Source organism: Rhamphochromis sp. 'chilingali', assembly GCF_963969265.1.
Source record: "Rhamphochromis sp. 'chilingali' genome assembly, chromosome: 1".
Lineage (NCBI taxonomy): Eukaryota > Metazoa > Chordata > Actinopteri > Cichliformes > Cichlidae > Rhamphochromis > Rhamphochromis sp. 'chilingali'.
Window position 1 is genome coordinate 10,965,847 of NC_137929.1, and position 17,502 is coordinate 10,983,348.

The 17,502-nt window shown below is 41.9% G+C and overlaps 2 protein-coding genes and 1 long non-coding RNA gene across 5 annotated transcripts in view; all 3 read left to right on the forward strand.

Annotated features, from left to right (window-relative positions):
• The window catches only part of LOC308403394 (NACHT, LRR and PYD domains-containing protein 12-like), a 1,254,170-nt gene that overhangs the window by 580,888 nt on the left and 655,780 nt on the right, over positions 1-17,502 (forward strand). The window lies entirely within an intron of this gene.
• Positions 1-17,502, forward strand: part of LOC308403425 (NACHT, LRR and PYD domains-containing protein 12-like) — a 646,283-nt gene that overhangs the window by 574,564 nt on the left and 54,217 nt on the right. The window lies entirely within an intron of this gene.
• LOC308403875 lies at positions 2,684-7,092 on the forward strand. Of its 2 annotated transcripts, XR_013972991.1 has the most exons (5): positions 2,684-3,201; positions 4,016-4,104; positions 6,010-6,184; positions 6,314-6,479; positions 6,630-7,092. It is a non-coding gene; the product is annotated as an uncharacterized lncRNA (long non-coding RNA). The 2 variants fall into 2 exon arrangements; XR_013972992.1 differs by lacking the exon at positions 4,016-4,104 and having other exon boundaries at positions 2,946-3,201; positions 6,630-6,925.

A 17,502-nucleotide genomic window follows, 5' to 3' on the forward strand; every position in this document is an offset into this window, starting at 1 on the left:
ACACAATTCAGTGGAGGCCTTAAGCCATAAACAGACATCACGCACAGACATTGTTTTCACAACCAAACTGCTTTAGACCCTGTCCCCTAAATCTACACAGATGCCCTCTGTGTGGCATGAAATGCATTTAACCAATAAACAATCAATGAGTTCTTATTGTTGTAACCGACTCCATATTTGGATGTTTGTGTGCAGCATTTGTTAGTAGAGCATTCTTCATTGCATCAGCGTGTGTGTGTATCACTCTTTATTGCACAAGCTTGTAAATGTGTGTGTGTGGATCACTTCTCAGTGAATTGAATCAGCATTTCGATTTTTTTTTTTTGCACGTGTGTGTGTCATTTCTCACTCAATCAACGAGTGCATATGTTCATATGTGTGTTTCTCTTCATTCTGAGTCAGTGCATGTAGATGTGTGTGTTTGTGTGGGTGTTTGTGTTCATCACTTTCCTGTTCTGGTGTTCTGGGTAAACCAAGGCCTGAAGCATGCCCTGGGGTCCTGCCCTCCTCCTTAACTTGACCCTTTTGCTTCTGTAGCTCCTTCAGGGTTTTGATATGCAGCTCAATCGTCTGGATGTCAGTGTCAAGCTCCAGTCTACGCTGCTGCTCCAGCTCTTCCTCTGTTTCTCCCAGCCAAGTCAAGATTTTGTTCAGGTCAAAGTTCAGCTGCTGTCACTGCTGCTCGTTCTGCTTTATTCTCATCTCCTTGCTGAGGTCCTGAGCCTGATTTCAAGTCGTGTGTCTGGGACTCCAAGTCTGATGGGTTCGATAATCAGCCAGCTCCTCCTGAGCCATGGTCAGTTTCTGCTCTGATGCCTTGAGCTCTCACTGAGGGGCAGAAACCTCACAATCTTTTCCGTCCACTTCAGATTGAAGTCCATCGATGTTTTCCTTGCTTTGCTCCACGGCCTTTTGCGGCTTTGCTGTTCGGCTCTTCTCAGAGGTCAGCTCCTGGCCGAGCCCCGACACCTGTGCCTTCAGCTTATTTTCTCCTGGTGTTTTGTCCATTCTGAGGTGCCTCCTGACCTCAGTTACTCCTCCTGTCTCTGGCACGCCCTTTTTGCTGCCCGATGATCATTGTTGGTCCGTCACTGTCCTGCACAGTTTTAATGCAGAGTGGTTAAGGTCAGCATTGTTTTGCTCGGCCTCACTTTTCATCTGGGCTTAATGGACGTCTCGTCACAGCTCTGTCAGCTGAAGCTGTCTTTTTCCATATGGCAAGAGTGTGAAGAGTGTGTGAGAGGGGTGTGTCCGATCAGGCACAATGCTGGTGGCTTTGCGAGTGCCTCGTTTTCCAAATCCAGATGTTTATTTGTCACGTACACAGCAACAGAGAGAACAGTCTGTTGTTGGGATGGCTGAGGTCCTTCACGATCTTCCTGGTCTTGGTCCAGCACCGCCTGCTGTAGATTGAGTGCAGGTCAGGGTGCTCGGAGCGGATGGTGCGCTCAGCTGATTGCACAACCCTCTGTAGAGCTTGTCTGTCCGGCCTGGTGCTGTTCCCGAACCAGACAGTGATACAGCTGCTCAGGATGCTCTCGATAGTTCCTCTATATAAGGTGGTCAGAATCGGTGGTGGGAGCCGGGCCTTTCTCAGTCTTCTCAGAAAGAAGAGACGCTGACGGAAATCTCCCCGTGTAGTGAAACGGGCCTTGGATTTAACTCTCTCCGTCTCTGCTGCATGAGATCGTTTTCTTGCAGCCCTGTTGACATTTTCAGGTTGTTGTTGTGGGTCCAGCTGCTGTAGCATTTGGTCAGGGTCACATCAAAGATGGTAAAGGAGAGAGCAACGATGGTAGAGGGGAGAGCAGGAGTCCAGGGTCAGCCTCGGCTTTTCCGGGTGACAAAGCAGCCTGTAATCAAGCATAAAGAGAAAAAACAAAACAAAAACAAAACAAAAACAGATGAACAGGAAAATGATGTTATTTTGGCTGCGTTATTCAGAGAGGGGAGAAACAACGGGACCAGGCCCTGTGTCAGCCTTCTCTCCCCCTTTTTTTGTTTTTTCTCTCCATCTAATCCACTCATGACCCGCCAAGCTGACAGGACAACACAGGTACATGTTAAAATTCTTAAGATCATGTTTAAAAGCACAAAAATTGGAATTTTCTTTCATTTAGTAATCACTTGTATTAATCAATCAGCAGAAAACATGTCACAATTTGACTTTTATTAACCAGTAAATTTGTCGTGTCTTTTTTTTCTTTTTTGAAGTTAAGTTGTTGTCCTGCAACCCAGAGAGTTTATTTGTTAGTAGTGGATAAACTTTATTATTTAACGGCGGGTATATGTTAAGTTTCACTGCTTTAAACTTGCTGGAAAATCTTCACGTGTTCATGGGTGTAAGCTGTTTCTTCATTGCGTGTATACTGTTAACCTTTGCTGTATTTTTCATAGTAAAATACCACAAAATGCCCAGTAACTTACCTGAAAACATTTCTACAGTTAATTACTGTAATTTGCTTTGCATTATGGGTATATTAAGGTTTTTTACATTTACTTACTGTATTTTTTAAAATTGCGGTAGTAGTTATACCTACCGTTAACACATTAGCAGTAGTGCTACTGTATTATGTGATTTGAATGGTTCATCATACTGTTTGTGTATTTTTTCTCTTTCAGTGGTTGGTTGGAATAGTGCATTACATTTTAACTCTTTCACTGCCAACCATTTCCAGATTTTCCTCCAACCTATGCCATTTGTCAGTATGATACCAGTGAAAGTATTATGGTTTTGACTTTTTAGGGGACTTGCCTGTGTGTAAGGTTCAAGAATTCTGATCATCTAATCTGCTGCATGCAGTTGTATGCACATGCACAGCTGCTGCAAATGTGTGCTTGCCACTGCGTTGCCAAAGGCGAACTTCAGTCAGTGGAGAATATTGTAATAATTTGGCGGAGGCTTCTCAGTCGAGCAGTAACTGAATTGCTCATTTACATGTACAGAACTCTTCTGGGAACTAGTCAACCCAACTTAGTGAAACACACACTGAATGCATGCTGGCCCCGCCCACCAACCTATCTCTACCAACCACCACTCCATATCCTGACTGACATGACCTGTGATCCAGTGATTGACAGGAGAGGAAAGACAGGCCAACTTTGTTAACTCTTCCTTACGATATGCTCGAGAGGACAAAAGATTTTGCACCTCGTTATTGTTGGACCTCTGTGTGGAAACTGCAAACGGGACGTCATAAGGTAATGCAAAGGACTCTCCTACCTAACATACTCGTTTATTAATTTTTAAGAGCATATATATTTTGTGTGTGTGGGGGGGGAGGGGGGGCTTAAATTCGGTGTTAGCTTGGTCGAAATAGCACATTAGCTGAATTATTCTGGAAAAAATAGGTTGTTTGTGTTTTTTTCTTTTCTTATTCAAATAAATATTTAGATATATATTTTCCACGGGGAGGGGCGAGGAACACAGGCACAACGACAGTCTTTGTCTTTTTCCCGCCGAGTGTGGTGCATTGTCCTCCTGCGCTTCTGTTCTATGACTATTGAGAAGCTGGCCACGCTAACAGTGGGACATTTAGCTTCAGCTAAAGCAGCAGGTAAAAATACACATTTAATGAGAATAAAGTAAGACAACTTTTTTTTTTGGAAATTTAGAGACTGCTAAAACAATCTTATCCAGTTTTGAGCTTGCTCATGTAGGTTAGCCTACTTTATTTAATTTTGTGTGAGCTGCAGTACACAACAACAAAAAGTTAATATAACGTTAGGTTGGTGGCGCGAGGAACTCCAACCTAAGTTTAATATTTATTATTTTTTTAAGTGGGAAGGGGAGCATGTTTTTTTTTCCTTTAATACAACGTCATCCAGGGTCTTTTTCATATGAAAACCATGTAACGTCTGTGTTAGGTTGGTCAAAAGGGAATTAGTTGAATTATTCTGGAAAAGATGGGTTGTGTGTTTTTTGTCTTTTATTTACTTATGTAAATATATTTTTCAAGGGTTAAATAAATGCAACGTTAAATTAACAGTTTTCTCTCTGTCTTTTCCCGCCCAGTGTGGTGCATTGCTGTCCTCCTGCCCTTGCTGGCCGCGCTGACAGTGGGATGTAGCCTCAGTTCTTTGACAGACAAGACAAAACAGCAGGTAAAAAGACATATTTAGTGAGAATAAAGGTAGACAACATTTTTTTGGAAATTCAAATTCAGACACATGCAGCCATGTACAGGTGTAAATTTTGTGGTGTTTTTTGTTCAGAATTAAGACAATTTTGTTATCATACGAAGAAACATCAGCACACAGCTAATTATCGATTCACATGTGGAATAGAGCAATGTCCTTCTTCCTATCGAACATTTTCTGCATTCAGATCCCATATGCACAGGAACCACCGCTATCGCAGGGCTCAGACTAAACACACCCATTTTAAAGGAAATCTTGCTTGTGGAGTTGAGGCATGTTTCTATGTGGCAGAGAATTTTTCAGCATTATGCACTCATTTGAGATTTCATATTAAAGATGGCAAGAAAGTTGTCTGTCCTTATGATGACTGCCACAAACATTTCAGAGTGCGCTCATCTTTTGCCACACATTTATCCAGGAAACATAAGCCGGTGATAACAACTCAGGTGTCAACTCTCCCTGAAAATATAGACTGTACTCAGCCTTCTGAGGAGAATCTGACTCCAACTCCATGTGATCATCTAGAGGAGTGTGATAATCAACAAGAGACATTTTTACATAATTTGGCTCTTTTCTACCTGAAAATGCAAGTCAAGATGCTGTTGCCAGCGAGCACAATACAATGTATTCTTGATGGATTTCTGCATGTCCATAGCACTTCTATGGCAGATGTTTTTGACAAGTTGAAGGGCAAGCTTTCTGAGCTAGACATACCACAAACTGAGATAGAAATGATTATTCAAAATCTCTCTAAAGAGGATGTCTTCACAATATACAACAAAGGAATACTCAGATCTGACAAAACAATGGGAAAATTTTACAAGCAGTATTTTGACTATGTTGAACCCACCCAGATTTATCTGGGAAGTGATGCTGCTGGAAAGGAATGCTTTTGCCAGTACATTTCCATCAAAGAGACATTAAAATCACTCCTTAGACAGTCAAGTGTTAAAGAGCAATATCACCAATCCAAAAATCATACCTCTTCCAACATGGTTGTAGAGGATGTGGCAGATGGAAGAAATGTAAAAGAAAATGCTCTGTTAAAAGACAATCCTTCTTCATTGTCCATCATCCTTTACCAGGATGGATTTGAGGTTGTGAATCCTCTTGGGTCAGGGAAGAAAAAACATAAAGTTTTGGGGGTTTACATGAGTCTAGGTGAGGTCCAGCCACACAATCGCTCTTCAGTTGATCCCATGCAGTTGGTGATGCTGTGCAGAGAAAGGGACTTCAAGACATTTGGTCAGGAGAAAGTTTTCTCAAGTATTATCACAGACCTTAAAGATCTAGAAGATACAGGGATTGAGACAGATGATGGAAATACCCTCAAAGCGGCCTTGATTTCCATTTGTGGAGATAATCTTGGTTCACACTGCTTAGGTGGTTTCACTGAAAACTTCAGTTGTAGTACGCATTTTTGTAGATACTGCTTGATTGAAAGGACAGACTTTGAAAAGACACCACTAAAGCTTGGTCCAAAAAGAACCATCACTGGTCACAAGGAGAGTGTACAACAGCTATCCACCGCTGACCAAGACATGGTACAGGGGGTAAAGTTTGACTCACCTTTCAATTCTCTGAAATGTTTTCATGTCTGTACTGGGCTTCCCCCATGTTTGGGTCATGATTTATTTGAAGGTGTAGTCTCTAATGACATTTCAGCACAGGCCAAAATGCAAAGACATAAGGCAGTTTTTTCCTGTAATTGATCATAATTTTCATTAGATAATAAATAATAAGAGAAATAGCAGCAAACCGTGTGGATTCTATTTTTGTACAGTGTGAGGCCTGCTATCCAGCATTCTTGTGGAAACCTTATTTGTAAGGGTGAGCACATTGTCTTATTGGACTCTTGTCTGTTTTTAGGGAATAATTTCATGTCTGCAAGCCGCTGGATGATCAGTTTGGGGGGCAAGGTATTTTATGAGCCTGAGCAGATGCATGACTTTGCCAGCACCCTTGCTGTCTTCTTTGCGTCATACTACGTTTTCAACCTTGAGTATCAGGAGTCAGCGTCCATCACACTGGAGATGATACAGAGGTAAATACTTTACACCATTTAAGAATGAAATATATGTGATAGCTTGACTACAGTTGCAGAAACATATAGGTGATTGCTGTAACGTATGTTTTAATTTTGAAATTAAAGCAGCCTTTTTTCCGTTAAAAGGTTCTTTGTGAGGATCAATCCAGACATGGGAACAAAATGCCCTGCAAAACTTGGTACAAGCCGCAAGACAGGTCGTGTCGTAAAGAGGAAGGTTACAAGCATCAGCCCTCGGATCACCACCTTCCTCCAGCGGCTCTCTGAGTTTGAATGGAGGACTTCCAACTAGGTAAGAACAGAGATGATAATATCTTTTACATAGCTGATAATTATATACATACTGTACACACATCCATACAACAGTATGAATGATCTCAGACAGATGTGAACAAGTGAATAACCTGAGCAAACATGAATATTGATGATGTGTCTTTGACAGGTGGTGATGAAGACTACGCTGAACCCGACCATCCTGGTAACGGAAATCTAAATCCCATGTCACATTCTATTTCCTGGGACCCACTGATAATTATTACATTTTGTAAATGAGTTTTGTTTTACAATTGTAATAGTTTATTTAATGTTCATGCTGGTGGGTTTGTCCTGTTTTTAGTGGAATGAAAAACTGTTTTCCTTAAAAAAATCAGACAGAAAGGTGAAGGACTGTGTAGTTTTCATGTACGCTTCTATTTATTTTGGTTATTGGCATTGTTTTTATTCAGTTGAAAAATGTTTTTCTTGTTAAAAAAATATCAACAATAAATGTTGGTTTAATTCACTATTCTGAGACTACTTTATTGAATTATATTGTTTTTTGTAAATGTTCTAATATTGAATATGAATGTTAATATTATTTTATATGCTGTAAAACACAATTACAGTCTAAACAAATTATACTGTACACAATTACAGTGTTATACCATAAACCACATTTGCAGTACAGTGATACTATAAAACTTAATCACGGTAAGTCTTTCTAACTGTAAACCACGTTTACAGTAAAGCTGTTATACTGTAATATATGTTTACAGTAAAGTGGTTGAACTGTAAAACATCACAACAGTAAAGATACTGTAGATCAGTAATTACAGTAACGTACTGGCAATAGTGTTGCCAGTAAGTTAATGTAAAAATACAATAAAATGTCTAACAGTGTATGTGCGTTTGTAGATGGGCTAATTTAACGTTTTTTCTTAAACGAGGCATTTCTCTAACATGTGCCTCTCTCACATTTCTCTGCTTGTGTGTTTTGTTTCACCTTTTGTTGTGATGCTCCGGACGCCTTCCCAACCTCCACAAGTCTGTTGGCCCCAATTTTATGTGTTAAAACTTCTCTTAATTTCTCCTTTAAAACTTCTCATAATTTGTCCTTTAACTCTCTGCTAGCTGCTGTCTTTTCCACAGCTGCTGATTCTTGCTGAGTTTGGTTTCCATTACTATAATTTGCTTCGGCCGCTGTGCTTGTGGGGGCAGTTGGTCCAGGCCCGTAGCCACCTGTATCAACACACTGAGAGATTTATTTAATATCATTTTCATCACTGTTAAATAGATCAGCAGGCAAGACGCCCACCTTTGCACTGCAGACTACATGCCAGTCTCCCAACACACTCCTCTCTGAGTTTCAGTTTTAAAACCCAACATCATTCACACCCTAGTCATTCAAAACCTTATTTGTAATATTATAATCAGCAAAATCAGAGTTTTAATTACAGGCATGTATCATTGTTTGCAACTCATAATTATAAAGCTCAAAAACACGCTAAACAGCAACAAAAGTCCTCTGTGCGCGTCACAGCTCATTTGCATGTTCACACACAATCTAAAAATAGCTCGCAGCACTGCAGCTGCACCTCACCCACAGTCTCACACAAAGCTCAGACAAAACTCTTTTATTTTATGAGCAAGGTACCGTCCCTACACACTGCTCCCCGGGCGCCTGCTTAGTGGGCTGCCCACTGCTTCACTGAGTGAATGGGTCAAATGCAGAGAAAAACAAGTAATTTCCCCATGGGGATCAATAAAGTATCCATTATTATTATTATTATTATTATTATATTTACAATGACTGCAAGGCCAGACAGATTCAGCACCTAACAAATTTCGACAAATTTAACCATAACGGGTCCAACCGAAGAAAGGTAACTTTTTTGTAATCAATGAAACAGTATCTGTTACTTCTGGAACAGTTTCTGACCTAATTTCTAAAGAGCACCTAACTCAATTTAACTTTGTCCAAAAAAGCACATAACACCGTTTCTGACGGTGAAGTGGTGAAACCACTTAGTTGTTCTGGAGTGCCCCAGGCTCCACAGTGACCAACTGACTATCCCTCAAAGAGGACGGGCATTGAGCGTCCCCAACCCCGGCAAGCGTTACCTCTGAGCAATGCGCTTCTTAGCGGTCCAACCGCCGTTCTATAATAATTTATAACAATTTGAAACAACAGCCAACGCCCTAAAACAAGAGTCTGACTAAGGCAAGTGCAACCTAGAGGTCAATGGAGCCTACCCTCACTTATAATCACACAGGTCCACACTTATAACCAATTTGGACTTTAACCAACAAAATGACCAATTCCCTACCAAACTACTTGAGCCTTTATCTCAATGCCTTGGGACTCTAACCCAGCATTTCTTTCATTTCCTTGGGACTCTAACCCAGCATTTCATACTTTTTCAACTTCATTAAAGACTCTTAGCCGACTTTAACTGCATAACACACGCGGATCCTCATCACAATCAAAACAGACCCTCTACCATAACTGGACTGGCCATCGGGCATACCGGCATTTGCCCGGTGGGCCGCTGGCGATTTTTTGTTTTTATGGGCTGACGGGTTTTGTTTTTGTTTTTTTTAGGAAGGGTATATATAATGAAAGGTGTTGGATTGGCCAATTGGTCATGATCGACTCTGGGCTGGACCAATTACAGCCGAGGAGGCCGGATGCACCCTCCCCCTTGTTTAGCAATCACGTGATTTTCGCGCATTGCATGCCGGGAACTCGTGGCAAAACAATCCAAGTACCGCATCAAATGCAAGCATTTGCAGGACCGCAAAACGTTCATTCTCCGGTTCCAATACTTTCTTGCTTTTTCTTTGCTGCACAAAAAAGGAATGTACAAAACAAAAGGAGAACAATGCCGGTCCGTACAAAGACAGACTCGACGAAAAGACAAAGAAAAGATACGAGGAAAAAATCAAAGGAGTGAAAGGGTCAGACCCTTACGAGCACACAGAGTGGACAAAAGACGTTAGCATGCTGCCCAACTTTCACCGCGCTCAGATTTATAATTATACGGTTCTTGGAGTGAGTGCATACACTCATGAAGTTTAGTAACTTCAGGTCACTGCAACAAGCCCAGGAACAGTTTACCGACGGATGGGTGCAGGACCTTGAAATGCACCGTGTAGAACGAAAGACCATCGTACGAACAAAGGTAAGTTTACCAGTCTCACAAATCGTCGTCATAAATACACACTTGTTAACCGTTTATTAATATAACCTTTGAGCTCAACGGTAATTAATTAGTAGTGGAAATAATTTCTGGTAGCATTACAGAAATGTAGCAGTGACAATAATATTGTATGCTGTAATCGCACTGGACAATTAGTGATACAAAACAACTGTTTTACCCTGTGAATAAAAGTATATGTTTTTGTCAATGTACCATGGTAATAACAGAAGCGAAACGCAATATTGTGTCAGGACAATTCACTATTTATGCACAATAAACAAAGGAGCATAGCGCGACAATTTCTGTTCACCGCCAGACTTGCTTGTAACCTATATCACTAATTATGTTAAGAAAAATGACGCATTAACTACTACAAAACTCTGACCTTTGCGGGAATGCTTGGAGCAGACTAACATGTGAGCTGGAATGTTCTGAGACGTTATATTTGGTATATCCAGACCATCCATCGGCTCTTACTTCGGAAACATGGCTTAAAAGTTTCTCTTCGACGTAATCCGATAAAAAAAAAAACGATCTCTTTACCCTTCGGCTGTCATGCGACCGGCTATTGCAGTTAATAATACAACAGCTTCTTGCCATTTTTTGGGTTTCTTTTTATCGCTGTGTAACTGAGTTCAATTGAAAGCCTGCGTGCGCTAGTACCTCTTGCCACAAGTTCCCAGAATCCTTTGCGGTTTTACCCCTGAATGACGTCACATTTTCAATCTTTATCCTGGTGGGCCGGTCTCTAGTCAAAATGCCCGGGCCGATTTTTTGTCCCAGTCCAGCCTTGCCCTCTACCAGTAATTTCAGTGAGTAGACTTTAATTTAGTCATATCCAATTTGGCACACTTTGGAAATAATTCAACAGGTAGTGCCTTACCTTTAGATAAGCCGGCTTATGCCCACTCACGTCAGACCACTGGCTCGTGCCTGTCCGTTCAACAACCTCAGACCATCCAAACCTTTAAATTCCACCCCAATACCACAGGACGAGCCCCCAAAATGTTATGGTTCAAAAATATTGGGGATGGAGACAAGAGAAAAACCACAATAACAACACTGGTTCGGTCGGGTTGAGTCAAACGATGATTTTAATGATCACACACGTGGGAGATGGAAACTGTATGCAGACAGCATCAGATCTCAAAATGGTGGAGCATTGCTCAAACTTTTATAGCCTCTGGTGTCTCCACCTTATCATAAAAGCCTAAACATTCACATGCTTTCTCTCACACAGTGCCTAAGCTACGACCTTGGCTCCCTGTTTATCTGCTCCTGCTGAGATGGGGCAGAAAACTCCAGTATGTTCTGTTCTCTTCTAATCAGACAAATAAGGCAATGACTTTCTGCAAACAGTATTTCTTATAACTCAGCAGTATAATGCATCATAAAACAATATCATTCATTCACAATAAATCAGCAGTCTACTTTAATGCAAATCAGTTTAACTAATGCAATAGTTGTGGGCTTCTTCTAATTCAGGAGAATAATGCAAAGTAAAACTACATAATAATTCACAATCTTTAATTAGGGGTCTAACATGGCATAAAATAATATTATAATCTAACAGTGAGGATATAAAGCAGCAGTTTTTGATGCAGTATGCTGTGTCAGACTTTGGAAATGAGTGATTTATCAAGAAAGTAGCTGGAAAAGTATTTTGGAGATTGTAGCTAAGCATGTAATGTATTCATTAGCGTGTCATGTGTCAGTGAATTTTGTGGTTTGCTGTCATTTGTAGTTGCGTACATCACTCACCTGGAAGTTGGCAGAGGTTTTTTCTTGGATCCCACCAAATAAAATCCACAGTCTATCACGAGACAGCACCTTGGATGGCTGCTGGAATGGCCAGTATGGGGATTGAACCCATGACCTTGGCGTTATTAGCACAACGCTCTGACCAGCTGAGCTAACCAGCCTACAACTTGTGTGCGAACTGATCCTTTTGTTGACTAATATACCAAAAAAGAGGGTGGAAGAACTGTTAAGAACACAAGAGAAATGTGTGTTTACAAGAAATTACTTCAACATAGTGGGAAAAAAACTCTTCTGTTGACTTACAAAAAACGCTTTAAGAAGAAATTTGCCACAAAACAATACATGGTGTGCGTCTTCTACTGTTAGGGTCGATAGGTGAGGATATAAAGCAGCAGTTTTTGATGCAGTATGCTGTGTCAGACTTTGGAAATGAGTGATTTATCCAGAAAGTAGCTGGAAAAGTGATTTGGAGATTGTAGCTAAGCATGTAATGTATTCATTAGCGTGTCATGTGTCAGTGAATTTTGTGGTTTGCTGTCATTTGTAGTTGCGTACATCACTCACCTGGAAGTTGGCAGAGGTTTTTTCTTGGATCCCACCAAATAAAATCCACAATCTATCACCAGACAGCACCTTAGATGGCTGCTGGAATGGCCAGTATGGGGATTGAACCCATGACCTTGGCGTTATTAGCACCACGCTCTGACCAGCTGAGCTAACCGGCCTACAACTTGTGTGCAAACTGATCCTTTTGTTGACTAATATACCAAAAAAGACGGTGGAAGAACTGTTAAGAACACAAGAGAAATGTGTGTTTACAAGAAATTACTTCAAGCTGTACCAATGAAAGCCAACTCTTGGAAGCTCCCACTGATCAGAAGCCACCTATGCAGGTGGAGTTCCACCAACAGCCTGCTTCCAAGTCGTGATTTTTTTCACCCGTGTCGCTTGAGGTCATGGCATGTTATTGACTTTCTATGGTTGCTTCTAAGCCAAGACTACTGGAGCCTGGCACTGATAAGGCCAAGTTCATGGCTTCAGTCCCCAACCTGGCCATTGGAGCCTCGTTTGAGAACTCGTAGAGTCTCTGTTGAAGGACATGAAGTTGACAACAGTGTAGCAATTTTGGATGACATAAAGGAGCTGAGGTTGGCATGCTGCGAACGCATGCCTGCTCCTCAAGGACTCACAACCAACCACGAAGGGACTCGAACCCTCAATCTTCTGATCCGAAGTCAGACTCCTTGTTCGTTAGGCCACGTGGTCTGGCAGAAGCTCCCACTTTTCACGAACGTTCGTTGGAGTCTGCTTGAGCCAACTGCTGGTGTTGGGTTGGTCACGTGGCTGGTGGATATTGCTTGATTGTTGCTTGAAATAATTGATTGTTGCTTGAAATAAGTGCATGCCACAGCATTTCTCCCATGTATCACGCTCTTAAAAACGTAGTCCTACCTGCCACATGCACAGTGGATCCACCCACTAAGCCAGAGTATCAACTGCCAATGGACGTCATAAAGCTTACGTGGCCCGATCTGTCACCTGGAAGTTGGCAGAAGGTTTTTTCTTGGATCCCACCAAACAAAACCACAGTCTACCATGAGACAGCACCTTCCATACTGGAATGGCCAGTATGGGGATTGAACCCATGACTTTGGCATTATTAGCACCACGCTCTGACCAGCTGAGCTAACCGGCCCACAACTTGTCCCTAAACCGACACCTTTTTTTTGTCTAATATACCAAAAAAGAGGGTGGAAGAACTGTTAAGAACACAAGAGAAATGTGTGTTTACAAGAAATTACTTCAACATAGTTGGAAAAAAACTCTTCTGTTGACTTACAAAAAATGCTTTAAGAAGAAATTTGCCACAAAACAATACATGGTGTGCGTCTTCTACTGTTAGGGTCGATAGGTGAGGATATAAAGCAGCAGTTTTTGATGCAGTATGCTGTGTCAGACTTTGGAAATGAGTGATTTATCCAGAAAGTAGCTGGAAAAGTGATTTGGAGATTGTAGCTAAGCATGTAATGTATTCATTAGCGTGTCATGTGTCAGTGAATTTTGTGGTTTGCTGTCATTTGTAGTTGCGTACATCACTCACCTGGAAGTTGGCAGAGGTTTTTTCTTGGATCGCACCAAATAAAATCCACAATGTATCAACAGACAGCACCTTAGATGGCGGCTGGAATGGCCAGTATGGGGATTGAACCCATGTCCTTGGTGTTATTAGCACCACGCACTGACGAGCTGAGCTAACGGGCCTACAGCTTCTGTGCAAGCTGATCCTTTTGTTGACTAATATACCAAAAAAGAGGGTGGAAGAAGTGTTAAGAACACAAGAGAAATGTGTGTTTACAAGAAATTACTTCAAGCTGTACCAATGAAAGCCAACTCTTGGAAGCTCCTACTGATCAGAAGCCACCTATGCAGGTGGAGTTCCACCAACAGCCTGCTTCCAAGTCGTGATTTTTTCACCCGTGTCGCTTGAGGTCATGGCATGTTATTGACTTTCTATGGTTGCTTCTAAGCCAAGACTACTGGAGCCTGGCACTGATAAGGCCAAGTTCATGGCTTCAGTCCCCAACCTGGCCATTGGAGCCTCGTTTGAGAACTCGTAGAGTCTCTGTTGAAGGACATGAAGTTGACAACAGCGTAGCAATTTTGGATGACATAAAGGAGCTGAGGTTGGCATGCTGCGAACGCATGCCTGCTCCTCAAGGACTCACAACCAACCACGAAGGGACTCGAACCCTCAATCTTCTGATCCGAAGTCAGACGCCTTGTCCGTTAGGCCACGTGGTCTGGCAGAAGCTCCCACTTTTCACGAACGTTCGTTGGAGTCTGCTTGAGCCAACTGCTGGTGTTGGGTTGGTCACGTGGCTGGTGGATATTGCTTGATTGTTGCTTGAAATAATTGATTGTTGCTTGAAATAAGTGCATGCCACAGCATTTCTCCCATGTATCACGCTCTTAAAAACGTAGTCCTACCTGCCACATGCACAGTGGATCCACCCACTAAGCCAGAGTATCAACTGCCAATGGACGTCATAAAGCTTACGTGGCCCGATCTTTCACCTGGAAGTTGGCAGAAGTTTTTTTCTTGGATCCCACCAAACAAAACCACAGTCTACCATGAGACAGCACCTTCCATACTGGAATGGCCAGTATGGGGATTGAACCCATGACCTTGGCGTTATTAGCACCACGCTCTGACCAGCTGAGCTAACCGGCCTACAACTTGTGTGCAAACTGATCCTTTTGTTGACTAATATACCAAAAAAGACGGTGGAAGAACTGTTAAGAACACAAGAGAAATGTGTGTTTACAAGAAATTACTTCAAGATGTACCAATGAAAGCCAACTCTTGGAAGCTCCCACTGATCAGAAGCCACCTATGCAGTGGAGTTCCACCAACAGCCTGCTTCCAAGTCGTGATTTTTTTCACCCGTGTCGCTTGAGGTCATGGCATGTTATTGACTTTCTATGGTTGCTTCTAAGCCAAGACTACTGGAGCCTGGCACTGATAAGGCCAAGTTCATGGCTTCAGTCCCCAACCTGGCCATTGGAGCCTCGTTTGAGAACTCGTAGAGTCTCTGTTGAAGGACATGAAGTTGACAACAGTGTAGCAATTTTGGATGACATAAAGGAGCTGAGATTGGCATGCTGCGAACGCATGCCTGCTCCTCAAGGACTCACAACCAACCACGAAGGGACTCGAACCCTCAATCTTCTGATCCGAAGTCAGACGCCTTGTCCGTTAGGCCACGTGGTCTGGCAGAAGCTCCCGCTTTTCACGAACGTTCGTTGGAGTCTGCTTGAGCCAACTGCTGGTGTTGGGTTGGTCACGTGGCTGGTGGATATTGCTTGATTGTTGCTTGAAATAATTGATTGTTGCTTGAAATAAGTGCATGCCACAGCATTTCTCCCATGTATCACGCTCTTAAAAACGTAGTCCTACCTGCCACATGCACAGTGGATCCACCCACTAAGCCAGAGTATCAACTGCCAATGGACGTCATAAAGCTTACGTGGCCCGATCTGTCACCTGGAAGTTGGCAGAAGTTTTTTTCTTGGATCCCACCAAACAAAACCACAGTCTACCATGAGACAGCACCTTCCATACTGGAATGGCCAGTATGGGGATTGAACCCATGACTTTGGCGTTATTAGCACCACGCTCTGACCAGCTGAGCTAACCGGCCCACAACTTGTGCCTAAACCGACACCTTTTTTTTGTCTAATATACCAAAAAAGTGGGTGGAAGAACTGTTAAGAACACAAGAGAAATGTGTGTTTACAAGAAATTACTTCAACATAGTGGGAAAAAAAACTCTTCTGTTGACTTACAAAAAATGCTTTAAGAAGAAATTTGCCACAAAACAATACATGGTGTGCGTCTTCTACTGTTAGGGTCGATAGGTGAGGATATAAAGCAGCAGTTTTTGATGCAGTATGCTGTGTCAGACTTTGGAAATGAGTGATTTATCCAGAAAGTAGCTGGAAAAGTGATTTGGAGATTGTAGCTAAGCATGTAATGTATTCATTAGCGTGTCATGTGTCAGTGAATTTTGTGGTTTGCTGTCATTTGTAGTTGCGTACATCACTCACCTGGAAGTTGGCAGAGGTTTTTTCTTGGATCCCACCAAATAAAATCCACAATCTATCACCAGACAGCACCTTAGATGGCTGCTGGAATGGCCAGTATGGGGATTGAACCCATGACCTTGGCGTTATTAGCACCACGCTCTGACCAGCTGAGCTAACCGGCCTACAACTTGTGTGCAAACTAATCCTTTTGTTGACTAATATACCAAAAAAGAGGGTGGAAGAACTGTTAAGAACACAAGAGAAATGTGTGTTTACAAGAAATTACTTCAACATAGTGGAAAAAAAACTTGAACCCATGACTTTGGCATTATTAGCACCACGCTCTGACCAGCTCAGCTAACCGTTGATGGAGGAATTAACAGTGAAGTGAGGAAGTAATTATTGAAGTTAACTCAGAAAGATCAATTAGAGAAAAAGAGTCTAACTTATCATCAATGGTACTAAGAGTAGCTGTAGATAATATTGCATCTGTGGGATGATTATTGGTAATTTTTTCTCTAATGATAAAAATTTTATTTGTGAAGAAGTTCATGAAGTCATTACTAGTTAACGTTAAAGGGATGGTTGGCTCAAAAGAGCTCTGACTTTTTGTCAGCCTGGCTACAGTGCTGAAGAGAAACCTGGGGTTGTTCTTATTTTCTTCAATCAGTGATGAATAGTAAGATGTTCTGGCTTTGCAGCAAACTATTTCTCCAGGCTAAATGATGATCCTCTAAATTTTCCTCTCCAGCTTACGAGTCATCTGCTTTAGGGTACGTGTTTCAGAATTATACCACGGAGTCAGGTACTTCTGATTTGAGGCCTTAGTTTTCACAGGAGCTACAGTATCCAGAGTCGTACGTAGTGAGGAGGTAAAATTATTAACAAGATAATAGACCTCTGTTGGGGTAGCGTTCAGATAGCTGCTCTGCTCTATGTTGGTACAGGGCATTGAAGATGATAACAGTGGGTGCATTATATTCTTAAACTTAGTTACAGCACTTTCAGAAAGACATCTACTGTGATGACATCTACTCCCCACTGCTGTGTAATCAATCATTGCAAATGTAAATGTAAATTTTCAGCTCAGGAGGGTAACTCCTAAATTCCAGCTGCATTGTGCTCCTCAAAGAAGCAGAAATCCTTGTTGCACAAACAACAAAAACAAAGTTCTGGTTGTGTAGGGGGGGCTTCCAGATGTTGAGCAGCTGCACTGTTTCCCTGTCTTTTGTTCCTTCTTCCCACTAAAGAAATATTCTTTAATAATATATTAATGTTCAAAGGCAAAGAGGAAACACACACTGCATACTAAAGTGTGTGTGGAACATGAGGACACATCACCGTGGCAGAGCACCCGGTATGGATTGCAAACCATGATAAAAAACACTGACATGGAGTGCACATTATCTGCAGGTTTCCACAGGGGGAAATTAGACTTATGTGGCTGCAGCTCACAAGTTCTTGTTTTTATAGTTCTGTGTAACAAAAATAAAAGTAATGTTAACATTG